General features: G+C 47.6%; 1 protein-coding gene and 1 long non-coding RNA gene across 4 annotated transcripts in view; one reads left to right on the forward strand and one right to left on the reverse strand.

Annotated features, from left to right (window-relative positions):
* Nucleotides 1–19,860, forward strand: part of LOC135385213 (uncharacterized) — a 162,111-nt gene that overhangs the window by 85,785 nt on the left and 56,466 nt on the right. The gene's annotated exons all lie outside the window — the stretch shown is intronic.
* The window catches only part of LOC135385209 (uncharacterized), a 281,039-nt gene that overhangs the window by 21,714 nt on the left and 239,465 nt on the right, over nt 1–19,860 (reverse strand). Inside the window, exon 1 of one of the 3 annotated variants that reach the window (XR_010420346.1) lies at nt 5,027–5,099. The exons of the other annotated variants lie outside the window; for them this stretch is intronic. The gene's annotated coding sequence lies outside the window, so the exon portion shown is untranslated. Of the gene's footprint in view, nt 1–5,026; nt 5,100–19,860 lie in introns of those variants that run through there. 3 annotated transcript variants of the gene reach the window in all.

Below are 19,860 nucleotides of genomic sequence, written 5' to 3' on the forward strand. Positions count from 1 at the left end.
GGTGTCGCGAGCCTGTACGATTCTTAATCATGCTATCCTTGTTGCTCCTCTGTGTAGCCCTTCATGATATACTCATCAAATGATCACGCGCAATATATATGGTAGAGTATCGCCAGCTGTGACGAAACGCCCCAATCATCATCATCAAAAACAAAAAAGTATTGTCGTCCGTTGTTCTTCTCAACCTGTCGGCTAGTGTGACCGAAAAAGAAATATTGACTCTACATAAGTAGTACAGATTGCCGTGTACGTAGCACACGCTAATATCCTTCTCCTTCAACGTTTTTTGCTTTCTGCAAAGCGTCGAAGAAGACGCCATACATATCTCGGCTCCGCGCTACTTTCTCAGGTTATATACCACGGGGTCGATGCGAGACAGCATGTATATACCACAATGAACCTGCTCAACAAGTCTGCGTTTTTCTCTATAGTTTTGATGCCTCTCTATGTCAGTGGCAAACCTTGAGAAGTTTCTTCCCATCGTTAATACGAGAACGATTTATCACAGTTATTAGACACGCGTGTACCGCTTACAGAACAAAAAATGCACGCGTTTGAATTAAACGCAAAAGTACACCTCCTGCTCCGCCCATGATGCTATTAGCGATCATTACGCCCTCTGTATGCGCGTCAGCGCCAAAAACTGTTCGCATATCTTATACGTTGCTGGCAAAAGAACTTCGAACCAGGTTACTTTCTTTGCATTTTCGCGAGACCTTTTTTTTTTCGTGCGAAGTCTAAGTTTTCGTAATGAGCTCGTTTCCTGCTGCGTTGACTGATGAAGAGCAAGGAAGATAATCAAAGACATACTGTTCAGTGCAGGAACGATGGAACGTTTCATTGTACTCCTACCTACGTGGTAACTGGTTAAATATAATTAATACGAGAAGCGAAGTGGGAACATTACTTCATTATGATTGATTAGGCTACGTCGTTTTCTTTTTAAGTTCCTCTTCTTTGTTTTTGATGGAAAGAAAGTTTGAAGACATGCGTGATTCCATTTTCATGTTACAGCTCTTACACGTATCGTCAACAGCGATGGCATGCAGAGTGATACTGTGAGCTATATAAATTGGTTGTCCCAAAGTGCGTCCGGAAAGTTCCGTAACTTTAAAATTCTAGCAATTTGTCATGAGGGGGAAGATGGTATGCTAAGTTGCCCTCGCGCTGACACGAAGTTTTGGCAAAATTTTTGTGCACGTGGAGTCAGTGACAAATTTTTCAGAGACCGTACGATGTTCTATAAGTGCCTGCCCCCTCTCTGATACGGTTTACTGCTAGATTCGGATGCTCAAGCTGTTCAGTATAGTGTAATACCTGGGATAATGATGCTAAGTTTTAAAAGGCGCTTAAAAAAAGCTTGGCTTTTTTTTTTCAATCATACGGACACCGCGACACACACCGTAACCACTTTGCCCCAGAGAATGGAAAATCACTTTACACACTTTCCAATATTTTAGCTCCAGGCGCTTTACAGTGACGCTGTAATCATCGACAGACATGGAGAGAGTGAAAACGTAACTATATAGGGGGGGCGTGGTGGTGGTGACGAAAACCGGCTTGCCATTGTTGGCCTCACTTATGTGGGCAACGTCACGACTGTAGCCAGGATGAGATGAGATGGTATAATTACATATGAAAGAATGATGATGGCCGAAAGTTAAGATCGAGGGCGGTCACTGCCAGAATTGGTGGGAAGTCCGGGCAGTGCTCAGAGTCTTTGAGCGAGACCAGATTCCTGGAGAAAGCAGGGGGAAAGAGGAAAAGTGACACTCTGACCAATGACACGATGACGATAGGAATATAGATGAAAGATAGGCGATATGCAGATGAATTTTTTGTCCGTATTGCTTCATATGGTGAAAAGCCGTACGTGTCAGTGCCACCACATATGTTGAGCATAGGGGATTCCGTGGGCTGCACTTAGTTGGAGGAGATGCAAATCACATTGGCACATTTCCTTCCAATGCGCCGAAAACGAAACTATAGCATGTCGCTGTAGATGCCTAAAGTATTTCACCTTTGTCGCAGCGCCCCCCCCCCAAAAAAAAACAAAAAAAAACAATCAATTAATAAAAGAAGATGAAGAAAAGAAAACTCGGAAATACCACGTGCATGTGTAAGTTAGAGTGGGGCAACAGATTGGGTTGCAGTGTGGCCAACACGTTAACCCACACTTCCTTCAAATTCGGAGGTAGCAGCAAAACGTGTGGCACGAAGTAAGACACAGAATCTTCATAACTCCGCGATGCTGTGCGAGCTACCTATAGGCCTGTTGCGCTGGAGTTTTTCGCAGAGCCAGCTAGCGACAGACATGCGAACCAGTACCTATAGTTCAGCAGCCTCCCATGTGTATATTTTTGACGCGCAAAGACGCGCACGAGAGCGAAAACATCGCAATATTAAAATTTAGTTGTTATTCTTGTTAGGTTGTAGCCGCAGGTACAGAAATTCAGAAGATAAACATGTCTCTACACCCTTACAAACAAACCATGCGAAAGGTGTCGCAGCCACCGTTGGATTAATGCTGTTCGCCGTGTGATATCAATTTTTACAAGATTCTCAATGGAATGACTCCAGCTACCTTTAACTAGGACTCAGAAAAGACGTTTCACATGTCATTTGGCACACAGCAGGTGTGATTAAGTTCGGCAACAAATATGTGAATGAACGTGTTCTAGCTTTGGAATAACAGACGACGGAAACGAGTTTTCACGTTTTACAATGACATATACGTTGTGAATCTTTGAACAGACAAAAAGCACAGCAGCTTATTAAGATGATTCCACCAATGGACCTCGTACTGATTGATAAAGGACTTTCTGGAATTCAAGGCCGTAGTGAGAACAAAGATCCAATTCTGCTGATGCCTCCAATTTCATGTCTAGTGCGCAGTTTTGAGAGTAGCAGACGCAAGCTAATGACTACATTGCTCAAGTTCGCAACCATGTCGAACGTGCCATTCAGTGCGTAAAAGTTTACGTTCACCTGAACGGAAAAATACCTGTAACTTTAGTCTCAAGTGTGAATAGGACACATAATTGCTGTCGTGTTCTAGCTAACTTACACTTCACATCATCAAACAAATGTCTGTCGACTAACATATGATTTATTTTGCACGGCACTGCACATGGCAGAAAGGTCCTACACGGAGAAATCACATCAGGCCCAGCACGACCGACCGACAGAGAACTATAGGAAGTTATTCGTGTCTGGGCGCCCGTGGCGCATGTGTCGGGAAATCGCAACGCCGCCTGGTTAGTGCAACAGGCCTATACGGTATTTTTTTTTCACACCTTTCGGGTGTCAAATGTCTTTTTTGTAGTTCCGTGTTAGCGCCGCGAAGCAACTGTGGCCATTAGCGGCGTACAGACGTGGACAGATGGAGAGAGGATAGCAGGAAGGAGTGGGGGACAGGGGCTTTAGTATGCGTCCTGGGCCGACTTCAGGGGGAACTGTGCCGACATTTGCCTGCAAACCCAAGGCTCGTGCCGGAAAACGCAGAGAAAACCTCAAACAGCACCACCGGTGCCGGGATTCGAACCCGGGTCACCTTCCAGACTCGGTGTGGAAGGCGATAATCCTAACCGCTACGCCACTGGTCAAATTTCTTGTATAATGGCACACACCTGGCACACACAATGACACACACCAAGTTTCACACCATTTATTTCATTTTACGCACTTCATTCCATTGATAACACTGCTACAATAGTTCCCAAGCAGCACAATGTCCTGAAAGTCGAGCGCAATAGGGGTGGACGAGTAGATGGAAGGCCTTGAACAGACGCGTGAAACTAAGGAACACTGATAAGACATACCGCCCACCCCTATTGCACTCGACTTTCAGTACATTGTGCTGCTTGGGTTGTTTTGCGATCACCTTTTCAACACTGTTATTTATTATCCATATTTATTTTTGATACCGTACTGCTCCGGAAGGTGACTCTTATTGCACTCGACGGTTGAGTCCGCGGAATAAAACAGGGCGTTTATCTGCAGAAGCACCCTTGATACGCTGAAAGGTGTAACAAAAAACAGAAAAAAAACCCTCGAAGTGACACTGACAGGACCATCGATGGCAGTCGATGCTGATGTCCTCAGTGTGCGCGAGCCTGTCGGTAAAACAATGTTCAAATTTTTGTTTAAAATTTAAACAAAATTACACGGAATTAAATAAAATAAATTCATTACACCCTAAGTTTACGTGGAGGAGAGGGGGAGAGATAAATTGCATTTGACTTCAATCCGTTCAAACACTGGACGCTGTTGTGAAACTTGCTTAGCACTGTATCATGCACGACTGTGACCCAAAGTGTTGAAAAAATCCCACAGTATGCTGTAAAGCGGAAACTACAGGACAAAAAAAAAACGTTACAAAAGGGATAAATGCAGTCAGTGCATACTCAAAAAGACAAAAATAGGAAAGAAATACAGAATGGGTAAAAATCCCAGTTCGTAGCTCTGAAGCACTGTAGACAAATAACGCCCTCTTGTTAGACGCCAAGAACCACAACGCAGCTGTCACAAACCAACAGGATGTCGAAGAGTCGGAAGAGCTAAGATCAGACAGCGTTTCCATTGCATGGAATTCCGTACGCACCAAAGCTGCGTCTCCGAGGTTGGCACTACAACAAACAACCCCCCTATCCGTCGGCAGTGTGAACAGCATTTTCCTTTCAAATGTTGCACGCGTATTTCAGTGCACGGTGGAACCGAAAGTCGGAGGAAGGTGCGGCCATGAAATCAATTATTCAAAGCAAAGAATTTTTATATGAGCAGGCAGGGTGTGACTGTCTTTTCGAAAGTACATTGCTCGAAAGACTGCTAGACAGACAAGAAGTATACCCCGGATCTAACGAACTGATCTCTCCGTTCCTCGGCAGAACAAAGAGAAAACGATACCACCCATGCAGATTTCACGAAAACAGAAGGAGATGGGGCCTTTGTTGCCGCTCAACCTCTCAATTTATGTAAGGATCTACCGAGACTGACTCATATATATACAACAAGAACACGTATATACCTGTTCTCGGGGATGTCAGAGGCGCCTAACGCATAGCTTGCGGTGAAGGGATTGTAGATGTGCGTCGAACCGCTGGAGAGAAAGGCATGGAAAGAAACGATTGCCTGAATGTTTACTCATCAACATAAGATGTGTGTGTGTGTGTGTTTCCTATCTTTCTTCTTCAATTCCGGATCCAACTTCTAACGAATGACAGAAAGTAAACGATGCGTGTTATTGATCTGAGCGCTCCTGGAACTCCCCATTAGCGTGTTTTAGTACATCGGAAGGTGTTCACGATAACAGTTCCGAAAACACGATAAGCCATTTGATTGTATCTTTGAAGCGAGCCACGTGCACGTCACATTGTAAAAACTTGGATTTGATAACTTCCTTTATCGTATCGTTTTCGATATGATGAGCTCGTGTTATGAGACTTCCACCGCAGTTTTCACTGACAGCTCAACCACGAGGGGAAGTTCGTCGTCTGCCTTTGACATTCCCTCCGAGTCAATTTCAGATGGCCATCATCCCTCACATAAAACATCGTCAACATGAGCTGAGCTTTTCGCCTTGCTATTCTTTTCGCCTTGCGGAAAATTACTGGCAGCCCTGTTCGCTCCTGGGTCGTTTTTACGGATTCCAGATCTGCGCTGCAGTGTGTGGCAACTATGGGACTTCGCGACTTCCTCAGTCCTGTGGTCATTGAAATTCTACAAGTATACAAGAAAGCAAGCGCACAGGGCCACTGTATCGTCTTCCAGTGGATCCAGTGGATGTGGGCATCAACGGAAACGAGGACGCAGATCGAACAGCTGCAGGTGCGCACCAGTACACCCGGCGTGTCCCAATCATCTTGTCTCGGGGGGATCGCCGTTACCTCGTCTCAAGCCTCACTGGCCCCATGATGCAGTCTCAATGGCAATGTGACATCACTACCCACTCTCTGCTTTACTCCGTTGACCCCACATTGTCCCATAACCCTCCCCGCAGAATGCCACGTTACTTTGCCACCTTCCACCGCATGAGACTTAATATGGCTTCTGCACCGGCTTTCAAACACCTCCTCGGTGTCGGCGCGTCCAGCCTCTGTTCCACGTGTGGTGTGCGCGGTGACCTCCATCACGTCCTCCTGGTCTGCGGACAGTACGATCGCGAGCGCTCCCTCATGGAAACTGCTCTCCAACGCGTCTATCAACGCCAGATCGACTTGGCCGAAATTCTCGGGCCATGGTCGGATCCCTCACATCTGGTGCGAGGCCTACGAGCTGTTGCTGAGTTCCTCTCCAGCACTGGACTAATGGACGAACTCTAATAGGATAACTCTAATACTGTTAACTAATAACTAATAACTCTAATACTGTTGCGCCGATCCAAGATCGTGTCACTTCCCTGCGCCAGGCTGACGAGGTCCAAGTAGACCAAAACAGCTGTCCTTGGCTGGGAGGGCACGATCAAATTGTAAACATGTGCTCAACGTGCAGCTACAGAGCTTCGGCTATTTTTCCTTTGTATATGTACTTGCTGGCTTGCACTGCGGCCTCCACAGGTGACGCCGTCACCGTGGAACATTGACGTCTCGCCGAGACGCACTGTTGCGCCGATCCAAGATCGTGTCACTTCCCTGCGCCAGGCTGACGAGGTCCAAGTAGACCAAAACAGCTGTCCTTGGCTGGGAGGGCACGATCAAATTGTAAACATGTGCTCAACGTGCAGCTACAGAGCTTCGGCTATTTTTCCTTTGTATATGTACTTGCTGGCTTGCACTGCGGCCTCCACAGGTGACGCCGTCACCGTGGAACATTGACGTCTCGCCGAGACGCACTGTTGCGCCGATCCAAGATCGTGTCACTTCCCTGCGCCAGGCTGACGAGGTCCAAGTAGACCAAAACAGCTGTCCTTGGCTGGGAGGGCACGATCAAATTGTAAACATGTGCTCAACGTGCAGCTACAGAGCTTCGGCTATTTTTCCTTTGTATATGTACTTGCTGGCTTGCACTGCGGCCTCCACAGGTGACGCCGTCACCGTGGAACATTGACGTCTCGCCGAGACGCACTGTTGCGCCGATCCAAGATCGTGTCACTTCCCTGCGCCAGGCTGACGAGGTCCAAGTAGACCAAAACAGCTGTCCTTGGCTGGGAGGGCACGATCAAATTGTAAACATGTGCTCAACGTGCAGCTACAGAGCTTCGGCTATTTTTCCTTTGTATATGTACTTGCTGGCTTGCACTGCGGCCTCCACAGGTGACGCCGTCACCGTGGAACATTGACGTCTCGCCGAGACGCACTGTTGCGCCGATCCAAGATCGTGTCACTTCCCTGCGCCAGGCTGACGAGGTCCAAGTAGACCAAAACAGCTGTCCTTGGCTGGGAGGGCACGATCAAATTGTAAACATGTGCTCAACGTGCAGCTACAGAGCTTCGGCTATTTTTCCTTTGTATATGTACTTGCTGGCTTGCACTGCGGCCTCCACAGGTGACGCCGTCACCGTGGAACATTGACGTCTCGCCGAGACGCACTGTTGCGCCGATCCAAGATCGTGTCACTTCCCTGCGCCAGGCTGACGAGGTCCAAGTAGACCAAAACAGCTGTCCTTGGCTGGGAGGGCACGATCAAATTGTAAACATGTGCTCAACGTGCAGCTACAGAGCTTCGGCTATTTTTCCTTTGTATATGTACTTGCTGGCTTGCACTGCGGCCTCCACAGGTGACGCCGTCACCGTGGAACATTGACGTCTCGCCGAGACGCACTGTTGCGCCGATCCAAGATCGTGTCACTTCCCTGCGCCAGGCTGACGAGGTCCAAGTAGACCGAAACAGCTGTCCTTGGCTGGGAGGGCACGATCAAATTGTAAACATGTGCTCAACGTGCAGCTACAGAGCTTCGGCTATTTTCCCTTTGTGTGTATATATATATATATATATAAGGAAAAAAGCTCCCGTGGCATAGTGGTTAAGATGATCGCTTTCCACGCCGAGATTGGGAGGTGGCACGGGTTCGAATCCTGTCACCGGCTGTGCTGTCTGAGGTTTTCCCTTGGTTTTCTGAAGACTTTCCAGACGAAAGTCGGCACAAGTCCTGAACCCTGAAGTCCGCCCATGACGCATACTAATCCCTTGTCCCCCACTCCTTCCTGCTGTAAAAAAAAAGCTTTGTTTTACCTTTCACTTTCCGTTCGACCAAACTAAAGGGAGGCTTCGGCGTCGGTCTCCAGTTATGAGATTGAGAAGGCAGTTTTCATCGCTCAGGTGAAGGAGAACTCGCGTAGGCACTGCCGTGCTGCACATCTCGCCGTGCACCACAATAAATGGGGGACACCAGGAGTTGGTGTAGGCAGCTGACGATGTCGCTGTCAGCTGCTATATACAGACACAGGTGATACTTTACCCTATTGCTGGCGATAACTTCGTGAATGCTCAGCCTCACAGTAAGTCCTGGACTGTTCAGAAAGGTTCCTAGCGCTTTTAGGACAGAGCATTGGTGGGCTGGACTTGACCAAGGAGCCATGGATGCCAACGACAGGAAGCGGATTTACGGCCGCTACAAACTCAACTATGCTGGGTGGGCCAACGACGGAACCCCTCGAACTCACCTACAATCATTAATTAGGTACACGACGACCTGCTTGCAAGGCTACAAGACTAGAGGGTACCTGACGCGGATGCGCCTTCTTTGTGCGACAAGTCTTCGTCGGTTACGACAGAACGACAACGCCCTGATCTTGACCACTGGACACCCATCTCCTCCTTCTCCGCCGGAGAACAGCGCGCAGTCGAGTCAGCTCGCAACACAGGAAACCGGTTTTGAATTGAGGGGACTCAACATGGACGGCGCGTTCTTGGAAGGAGAAACCACGTGACACGATCGGTCGAATCGCGGACACCGAACGGCGGCTCCGGCGACGAAAACGAATGCGATACTCTGTACCCCCATTTAATGACTCTACCATCGCCTGATGGATAATCAGCACTGGATAATGCGCATGAGCGCAGCGCCCGTCTCTCCCAACCGACTGTACCGCTGTCAACTGAACCGGTTTGCGGAAACTTCTACAGATCACACAAAAATTCCATATAAGGACACGCTCGTCTTTCAACTCTCAATAACTTGCACAACATTCTGCCTCTCTCTGTTCTATTTTTGACGAACGAACGCGTCATATGCATCGTAGTGTTACCTTTTTTTTTCTCCAGTTCCTGAAAGTGCTTTCAGAAAGCCTTGCAAAGCTCCGACCGATCCTCTTGCCGCTCTACCACGAAGGGATTGACCGTATATGAAGGGCGCCGGCTCCCGGAAACTCCCTTATGTCTGAAGTGCCTGCTTGCAGGATACCGAAATGAAAAAGGATCGAGCAGAAAATTTTTGATACAGCGCACTCATCAAGGACACGTAAAACCGTGTCATATGACTGGCATTTCGCGAATAACTTCTATCTGGATGTCTTGGAGCAGGTGCGACGCGGAGTTATGCTCACGCATTAACTATCGTACCAAGATAAGTTTCGGTCGTTGGCTCGGGCTCAACCCAGAGCTTGCAAGCCAAAAGGGGAGATACGTTTAATGCTGATAGAAAATAAGAAGGGAAAGGTTAGCCATGATGTAGGCTTGCTATTCCCAAAAGCAAAACAAACAGGAAGATGAAGCAGCAGAGACACAGAAAATGAAGAAGAAATACAGGAAAAGACAGCTCCTAACTCTAATCGCTGCTGCAGCCAGTCATATAGGAGGTGTCAGAGAGTGCCCAAGAGTTTAGCTTCCCGAAGGAATCGTGTCAGCGCAGACGTGACGTCAGCGTGCTCAGTAGGGTCAAGTAGCACCACCAGGGAAAGCTCTCGGTAGTTTACATGAGCGAGACGGTACCGGAGACTGGATGGGTGACCGCCGGCAGGCAAGGAGTATGTGTTGAACGTCAACTTCCACATGACACTTGGGGCAAAGAGGTGATGGATGTGGGAGTTAAAAAGGTTACTACAGTAGCTTCGCCCCAATCAGGGAGAACGGGACGGGATGCCTTCGCGATTGAAGATGGCTTCCAAGCAGGTGCGGTTGCTTGCGCACATCGGCAGTGAATGTCCTGCCGGTGGCGATGTGGACTAAATATCGAGTCTGCTGAATCCTACAGGACTCATGCCATTGCAATCTAAGCGTCTCACACTGCATTCTCCCAAAATATTGTTTCTGCATGTGGCGAGCAAGTGTAATACTTTTTTAGTTCCGTGTAAGCGCCGCGAAGTAACTTTGGCTATGAGCAGCGTGCGGGTGTTTATTTATTTATTTATTTATTTATTTATTTATTTATTAATAATACCTCAAGGGCCCTTGCGGGCATTACATGAGGGTACATAGTTGGCATATGGAAAAAATGAAATGATGCACAGCAAACATCAGGAGAACATAAATGTACGTAGATGATTTCGAAATGTGTCTGTATTATCAATGATGGCCAAGGCTTTGGGAAGGTCATTCCAATCTTTGCTGCTGCGGGGGAAGAAAGATTCCAGGAAGTATGACGTGTGGGCGACATGCAGCTGTACTTTCATAGGGTGATCTCGACGCCGAGAGATGTGTGAAGCAGGTGAGATGTATGTGCTGCTCAATGGTGGAGAATGTATGAACTTATGAAAAAGACAAAGACGGGAGAATTTACGACGCGAAGCAAGTGGTGCCAGGTCGAGGGAACGCTTTAGTGATGTGACGCTAGAGTGAAAAGAGTAATCGCTAAGAATAAACCGTGCGGCTCTATTCTGAACTGCTTCTAACATGTCACAAAGGTATGCTTGGTGTGGATCCCAGATTGAGGCAGCATATTCCAGCTTCGGTCGCACGAGGGTGGTGTAAGCTTGCAGTCGGACAGAAGGAGATAACCTAAGGTTGCGCCTAATGAAGCCAAGGGTTGAATTAGCGGAGCATGTGATATTTTTAATGTGTTCATTCCAAGATAGGTCAGAAGAAAGAGTCACCCCTAGGTACTTGTATGACGAAGCCATAATAATGGGGGTGCCGGAGAGGAGGTACACGTTTGATCGAACGGGGGTGCTACGAGAGAAGGGCACGTAACAGCATTTACCTACGTTAAGCTGAAGTTTCCATTCAGTGCACCAGGATGAAATGACACTAAGGTCCTCCTGTAGAATGGCAGTGTCTAATGAGGAGTGAAGATGGCGATATAGAACACAATCGTCAGCGAATAGTCGTAAGCGGGAAGATACGTTATGTGGAAGATCATTAATGAAAATGAGGAAAAGAAGAGGACCGAGCACCGAGCCTTGCGGTACGCCCGAAGTGACAGGGCTCGAAACAGACTCTTGCGAGTTTACAAAGCACGACTGCTGTCGATCCTTAAGAAAGTGCGCAATCCACGCCAGCAAGTTGGAAGGCAGGCCAATACGGGATAATTTATGTAAAAGCCGGAAGTGTGAGACAGTGTCAAATGCCTTGGAAAAATCTAAGAATATGGCATCGGTTGGTATGCGGTTATCCATGTTACACTTAATGTCATGTATGAAGCAAGCCAACTGTGTCTCGCATGAGTAACCCTTACGAAATCCATGTTGGAGTGGAAAGAAGTATGAGTTAGATTCGAGAAAAGCAGAAATGTTTGAGTAAATGATGTGCTCCATAATCCTACAGGGCACAGAGGTGAGGGAAATGGGACGGTAATTGAGGGGGTCTTGCTGACTACCTCTTTTATAGACAGGAATGACCCTCGCCAAGCGCCAGTCCTTAGGTACTGTACCGGTAGACAGAGATTGTGAAAAAATGGCAGACAAAAATGCACTACTAATGAGCTTCGTGCTTTTAAGTACTTTGGGGTTGATCAAATCGGGCCCTGGCGCAGCAGCTGATTTGAGACCCTCAACGATATTCACAATGCCGGGTACAGAGATCACAAGGTCTGGCATGGATGATGATACATATTGTTGAAATGTAAGGAGAGCAACGTTGTCTTCTTTGGTAAACACTGAACAGAACGCGTTGTTAAAGGTGTTTGCACATTCGTCGTTTGGGATGGTGTTACCTTCTGTATCGTGTAGCACAATTTGGGTGTTAGTGGTAGGTCTAAGTGAACTCCAGGTGTGGACAGATGGAGAGAGAACAGCAGGAAGGACTGGGGTTGGTATGCGTCCTGAGCCGACTTCATGGTGAATGGGTGCCGACATTCGTCTGGAAAGCCTTCGGAAAGCCCAAGGAAAAACCTCAGACAGCAAAGCCGAGGGTGGGATTCGAACCCGCCCCCTCCCAGTCTTCACCACGACCTTGGCTACCACCAACGAGCAGGACGCCTTAACCCGCGCGACCATGCCACTGGCGTGTGATAAAATTCATTTCTAGTTTTGAGAAGTATGAGGTCAGAGGGTGCGCAGTCCGTCACGCGTCCAGCAACATTGCTCCCGGAAGTTCTTCCAATGTGGGGCGGAAAGTGGAGACTCGAAGGTGCGCGCCGTTGATAGGAAAGCAACAGCAGAGCTCGCGGTAACGTCACCTTCTGTTGGAGAATCCGAAACGTTCAAGCTGTTCCGGTTCTTTGGAAAATTCGGGGAAGCGAATGTTCACCGAGTGACTTTAATATTTTGCGTGCTGAGCAAATAAAATAAATATCATTTTTTAGTCCTTAGCGGCACTTTGATTCCACCCAAGTAAGCCCAGGTAAGGTAAGGCCTACTGATATATTTACAGCTTCGCCTGGAGCCATGATTCTTCGGGCCCTGTATTGACACCTATAATATAGCAGAGAGAAAGGCTGAAGATTACAATATTTGGAGCAGTCCTCTCTTTTCAACCTTGGATGCTGAAACGTTTCATGAACATGCTAGTGTGACGTTTTATTGCAGTGAGTATCATTACAGGTGTGCGCCTCGACGCGCGCTACTCACCAGGAAGGAGAGGGTACAGACAATCACATTCCGCTGACATCGATGAAAATTAGAGCAGATAGCCGTGCAACACGAACCACTTCCCCCGAGCGCACTCATCATCACGGAGTTTCGTCTATATCGGGGAAGCGAATAACGGACGCATCCCTTTCTCCCCATTACTTTTTAGGGAAGAATAAGTCCGGGAGCATATAGAAACATAATGGAATTTTCTTGCTGACTTATTATTCGCCCATGCGCGTTCTGGATTGCCCCACCGCACACTGGCGGGGGTGAAAGCAAATCCAAAGCTCTAGAAAATTACCTCGAGAGCTAAGGAATAAAAGGTAGCAGGGAAGCGTTGAAGCTTCTCCCGAATACGCGCCAAAGAAGGAAAGCACTCACAGGAAATATGATTTCATTTTATGTCTCTTTCTATTACGTTTTTGTACGGACCCAGTTTTGAGCAATTCTCCTTTATCAATCTTTCCTCACGCTGGATTAATAGCATCATTTCCTACTTTGGGTCTTCCTTTTGCTTTCCTTTCTTTCGAGTTTCTCGCGACTTATTTCTTTCGGGAACGCATACCATCGTCAGAATGGAGAACTATAGAGTTGTGGACTGAAGAGCAACTACCAGTTTCGCATTTACTTGCAAGTAATAATACGATTAGAAAAGTGTGTTCGTTACGCTTGCACATGTTTGGATAAAGCGACGAAGACAAGGACGGACTACGCAGAAACGTAGAGAAACGGGGTAGTTTGCAAGTCATGCTTCAGCTTTTTTTTTTTTTTTTTGCAGCACCCGTGCCCTAATGTTCCTAGTGATCACATGTTTGTGATATGCCTACGCCATAGAAATTACATATTTAAGTGTGTCAACAATAAAGGCTGACTCACATTAGTGCGTTTACGGCTGCGTCAAGCGTCTTACGTGTACCTTCGTTCTATCCGGAAGAATATTCCGTTGCACCGATTCGCCATAAGCGGACGTAACACGTTAGCGCAGCCGTAAACGCAGCAGTGTGAATCTGGCTTTACATTTTCCGTTAGTTGCGAGTACGCAGCCTTCCTGTGTCTTTCTTCTGTCCTTGTCTCTCTGCTGAAAAAAAAAAAAAAACGAAGTACGCAGAAACATCCGAGACGAGCAGATCTCGACTGCAGGCGACAGAAGCGGTGGAAGCGGCGCGCGCAAATGGCCAATCGGGGATTAGCCTCAGGTTAAGTCCATCCGGTCGCGCCAGTTTTCGGGAAACCCCACGCATGGCGGCACGCGGAATAGACCTCTACCCGAGAAACGTCATCATGACGTTGGTAGTTTCTGAGTAATTTCTAAGTTGGTAGTTTCATGAGGTTGGTAGCATGTGAAGTTTCTTTTCTCGAGAGAGTACGAAAACGTTCGCATGGGACGCTGTCCATCCGCCATTGTATAGAAAGCTGCATGCGGTCAGCTTTAGGCATTTTTCGACCGTGTCGCTTGTAGTCGAGAAAAGCTCGGCGTTCTGCATCTCGAAAAACGCCAAATGTGGTTAGACCTTTAGCCTGCTTCGGTAGTAAACAGTCGACGCATTGGGGAACGCTGTCGTTTTCACCAAAATTTGTAGAACAACGGATCAGCAGAACGACGGTCCGCGACCTGTGCCAGCCAGAGCACAACTGGGGCACCAGCATTTATTCACCTAAGCATGCATCTGAGCATGACACCGGGGCGCTACAGCATATTATTGCCAGAATAGCCTGTGTGCCCTTTTGTACGTGTTTAGTTTTCAACTTGCTTTTTTTAACCTGAGTTTTTGTGTCTTCCTGTACCGCGGCTTTTTCTTTACGTGAAAATGTATTGCACGTCACACTACACGCGCACTGACAAATTCCACAAGTTCCGCTAGGGAGTCCATGTACTGATTAGCCTATGTGCTGCTTCATATAGAATAACGCGCAGCGTTTCACAATGGACGACACTGTACCGTTAAATCTGCAGTGTTTCTATCTTTGCCTTTGCAGCTCGAAATCTCCTGCTGCCTTTTCCCGCTTAACCAAGGTTAAAATCACTGATACTGGGGTTTTACAGCTTTAAGAATTCTCTGCCTTGTTTTGCTTTCATGCTCATTTGCGCCTTTTATGTTTTCCGGACGATTGGAATGCTCAATACTTGGACACGCAACCATGCGTACACCATTCTGTGAGTGCGTCTATTCAGTATAGGATAATTAAACACAGAACAGACGAAAGAAACCAGTATATACTTGACGTCTCGAATGTTAAACGAGTAACAGACATGCGGTACTAGCACACGCGAAACAATTTACAGAAACATAATAAATACTTGCAAACGTTCGCGTGACAAGACGAAGGAAAAGTGGTTTCGTGACGAAGTGATTCCTTTAGAACACGCACTATCCGCTATCTGTGACGTAAAGCGAACACGAGAGGTGGCGCGAGGTTCCGGTGAAACGAATTTCTGACAGGTGCGACGAAATCACTTCATCCGAGAATGCAAGTTTGAAAGACCTAAGTGATAATAGTAATTGGGAGCAGATTTGCACGTAAGGTGAGAGACATAAATAATGTTTCTATAAGTGTGCATTGATCCACACTTATGAAGACACTTAGAATGAAGCAAAGGCAGCTGTACGCTGACTTTCGCTCTCCTTATCCCGAACGTTCCGACAAGGGAGCACTGCACAAGCCGAACGCCTAAAGTGCCGTGACTTCCACAGCCGCTCGTCTCAAAGTCAAAATACTGTTCCGTCCTCAAGTCTCCCGTCCACACGGGGACCGTTCGTAGGTCGGGGGCGAAAGCTCCGCGGTCGTGTTCTGTTCCCTCGCGGACCAAAGAGAGCAGACATTCTGATGCGTCTATGACACGTCTATGGGAGCTTTCGATCCAACGCTCCCTGACAGGTTGACAAGTGTGACGCTACGCACATGCTCAATTGTCATTAGTTTCAATGATCGTTGAAGGCTGCCAGTGTGACATGGCTGGCTCGTATTCTGCATGTTATACACTGATCCACTGATCGCTTTAGTGCAACGTGCGTCGCCTTTCATTGGTTCTTCATTCGCTCTTCGTTCGTTTCTGCACTGAACCCACACCGGCACGCTATACATTGCGCTGCAGGATAGCGACCACAGAAATTCGCCATAAGACGCCTTTGTTGCACCCGCTGGTGTCATGGTCAGAGGGCCTAGGACTGTTCCCGTCCCCTCGAAGTCGCCGGCCCTGAGAACGTCCTACGAAAGCGTATTACAAATGAAAAACAGTGCTAAAGAGTTACAGATAAGTGGTGCACCACTCCTGGGCCTGTATTGAGGCTCGACGTAGGTCCTATATGTCACGTAATCGAACTTGGGCTAATCTAACGTCCTGCAAGGTCTGACCTTCGTAGACTCTCTACGGATGCTGAAGCGAAGATCCGTCAAAGAGATATCGTCTTCTTTGCAGGCTGCCTCCCGAAAAAGCAGAGAGCACGCACACGACACCGAATGTTCGGACGACGTTAAGCCGCCATTTTCCCGGACGGGTGTCGGTTCCCGACACGGCGGGTTTCTTATCTGAAAATATGTCACACAGACACACCCAGGTGAGACGGATACCTCTTGAGCCTTTCTTGAATTCTTTTAAACTATGCACTTATTAGTTTTAACATCTGCTTGTTGCAATGACAATGACTACCTTGGAGCTAAAACACGCACTTTACTAGCATTTGAACTGCCAAATCGCATCGATCAAAATGATAGCACAGCATTGAGCAGGTCAGGTTTGCTTAGCTTGCAAGATCTGCCATGATATATGTTGGCGCCTCCCAAGGTAATTAACGCTGCGGCATCGATTAAAAGTGATAGAGAAGAGGATTCGACGCGATACGGCATGGCATTCAAAGCAGTTGAGAATACATTTCGTTGTCGAGAAGCCAAATTAAACGACCGCTAGTAAGAGCCAGTAGGATATACTGTCCGAGGGACGCCTCAATAAATGTGCGCAACCGACAGCACTTCAGCACGGCTTTCTGGTATCATCGTCCTTCCTCTCAATGGCGCTTTGTAGTCGTCCGATGAATCTTCTGCTGTAAGCAGCATTGCGGAACTTAAACATGGACAGCCATACCAGGTATCGTACAATGTCAACTGGTCAACGTCGAACACCGGAGGAAGCTCCTCCGGTATGTGAGACGATCGGTTGGAACAGCAAAGGCACGGGTTACAGACCTCTCATGCATCAATGCATAAATTCGTGTGCTTATATAGGCCAGGTCCATAATAAGTAATGTGATACCTTAGTTTTCATTCGGAGTTCGTTTTAGTGCAGCTTTAAAGACAGCATTGTCATTCAACCCTTTGGCTGCAGCGATCTGTTTTATATGTAATCTCCTTGTCAATACATGGCCTCATACGGGACGCAGGTGCTGGTATGGATGTCCTGCGTGGTGGTACGAGGTACATCTTTCTCACAGTTATTCTCGCAGTACCCCTATCATTTCTCCGTAGTGCGTTATGTCTACTCACAGTATAGTACGAAGCTGGGAAGCAGCTTGTCATTCCGAGATTCTCCCATGGCATGGGCGGATTCCATCGTTGCACGTGTATCACTGGAGTGCGCGGCAGCACACATCGTAGTGAGTATCAGACAAATTGCTTCTGCCTTCTTGCGGTGATGATAGCAGGTTTGCACATAGGCTCACACTGTACTTTATGTTAATTAGGAACCGTTATTTAAGCAGTGTGGAAAATCTGCTGTGCCATCTGCTCTAGCGCCGTATGCTGTTATATCGTAGTCTGTGCATCTTATCAGTCTCATGTTTCCCTAGACATTTTTCGGCGCTCCTCGACGTTTATAATGCACTCATGCGGGGAAAGAAAGTTAAGTGTAGGCTACTGCTCGTTGTTTCTCGAGCACGCCATTCACATACTATTTTAGAAGCTACCTGTATATGAATGTCGCCAAGCGGTCGACGATGAAACCACATGGGATTGCGCGTGAAAATCAAATGAAATATTTTGAAACATTTCACTTAGCCCGCGCAGTACCTACCTCTTTCTGGCACCTTTCGTGTGCAGATGTCTTCCACCATTTGAGCAAAAAGCCCCATTTGAAAGGGCATACTCTACAGAAAACACCATTACAGGGGGACGATTCAATCTAAAACACTGTTTCGGATATTTATTGGAAACAACATTTTCTATATTTCATATTATCGTCAGTCCTACCCTGCGGCACGTGCATAATGTAGTCACACAAGTGCGAGCGCACTTACTTTACGTGTAAATATAGCCCTATATGCCCCTTTTTTTTCTTTTTTGCCAATAGATTGTTATTATTATTATTCGGCGCGTCTTACGGCAGACCTATTGGCTCCATAACTTATTTAAATCAAATAAATCAAACAATCTATTCCCAGAAATTATAGTTCATAAACATTACTGGAACGATGATTACAAGATTATCAGAACCAATTCTGTTCGTTGAAGGAGGGCGCCTGGCAATATAGTTACCTGAAGTTTTCCGCGTTATGGTACCGCGGGGTTTTCTGTGTTTCACGTCAATCAAGTCTTTAGAATCTGAACTTAAAATTGTCTTTTATGGACAATTTTAGAAAGCCGCAATGGTAGTTCCCCTACTCAAACCCGGCCAATCTCCTCACCACCTGGACTCCTTCCGCCCGATAGCCCTTACCAGCTGTGTGGGGAAGACCCTAGAACGAATGGTCTTCAACAGTCACAGCTGGTACCTAGACAGTACCGTTTTTTTTTCCCGGCCACAATGATGGGGTTTCGCCCAGGCCGGTCGTCACTTGATTGTCACTTGGCGGTCATCACTCCTTACCCTCGTCAGTGAAGTGCAACAAGCTCGTACGTATGGCTTCCTGTCCGCCGTTGTTTTCCTAGACGTTAAGAAGGCGTATGACAGTGTGCAACATAAGGCAATTTTACGAGCACACCAAGATGCCAGCGTAGGAGTTCTCTTCCCGCCATGGCTCCGAGACTTCCTCACAGACCGCTCTCTTTTTGTACGCACTACGGATGGGGATATTGCTTCGCATCACATCCAACGAGGTGTCCCACAGGGTACGTACTCTGCCCCCATTGTTTAATCTCGTCATGGCCTCCCGTTCAGTACAGCTGCCAAAACACACTCACGTTACACTCTATGCGGACGATATTTGTATTTGGACATTGCCCTTCGTCGTGATCGGATCCAACGTCGTCTGCAAGGCTCCTTGGACACAATATGTCATTATCTTGCCGACCGAGGCCCAACGATCTCAAGACTATAGCCATGGCCTTTTCAATGAAGTCATTTCACAAGTACCCATTATCCCTTGCTGGGTCGCCCATCACATTTGTCTCAACCTGCCGTTACTGGGGTTTTGCCGTTGACCGAGGCTTGACATGGTCTCCTCACGTGAAGACACTTGTTGGAAAAGCTTCAAGTCTGGTTAACGTCCTTAAGCGTGTCGCAGGTGCGTCCTGAGGCCCCTCCTGCCGTGACCTCCACCGAGTCCATACGGCTCATGTGGCTCATACGGCTCATTGGGTACGCTACGGTATAGCCTCCCTATCCTCCATTGAATCAGCCCCACCCAAGACCGTGAGCTTCTCAACGTTCAAGCCCGCAGCCTCCGTGTCTGCCTACGGGTCTCTCGGACAACGGAGACCTACTCCGTCCTCGCAGAAGATAGAGAACACCCTATTCCTACTCTACGGGACACAACCACCCTGCGCGTATACGCCCGCTGTCTGACCCACCCTTCCCAGCCCCTCTGTCAGATTGCAGAAAGCTGCCCTGCTTCCGCCTTCGGTACTGCCATTGTCCGCCTAAGGGATTATCCCCCACCCACGACATCTACTCCCTCCTTAGCGCCAGCTATGTGGACCCTTGAACGCCCCGTCATTCAACCAGCAATCCTGGACCTTCCTCGAAAACGTAAAGCTCCTCCAGTAGTAGCCCATCAGCTCTCCTTGGCACATATCAACGCCACCTACCCTTGCTGTCGTCAAATCT

The sequence above is a fragment of the Ornithodoros turicata genome, chromosome 2 (genome assembly GCF_037126465.1).
Source record: "Ornithodoros turicata isolate Travis chromosome 2, ASM3712646v1, whole genome shotgun sequence".
Lineage (NCBI taxonomy): Eukaryota > Metazoa > Arthropoda > Arachnida > Ixodida > Argasidae > Ornithodoros > Ornithodoros turicata.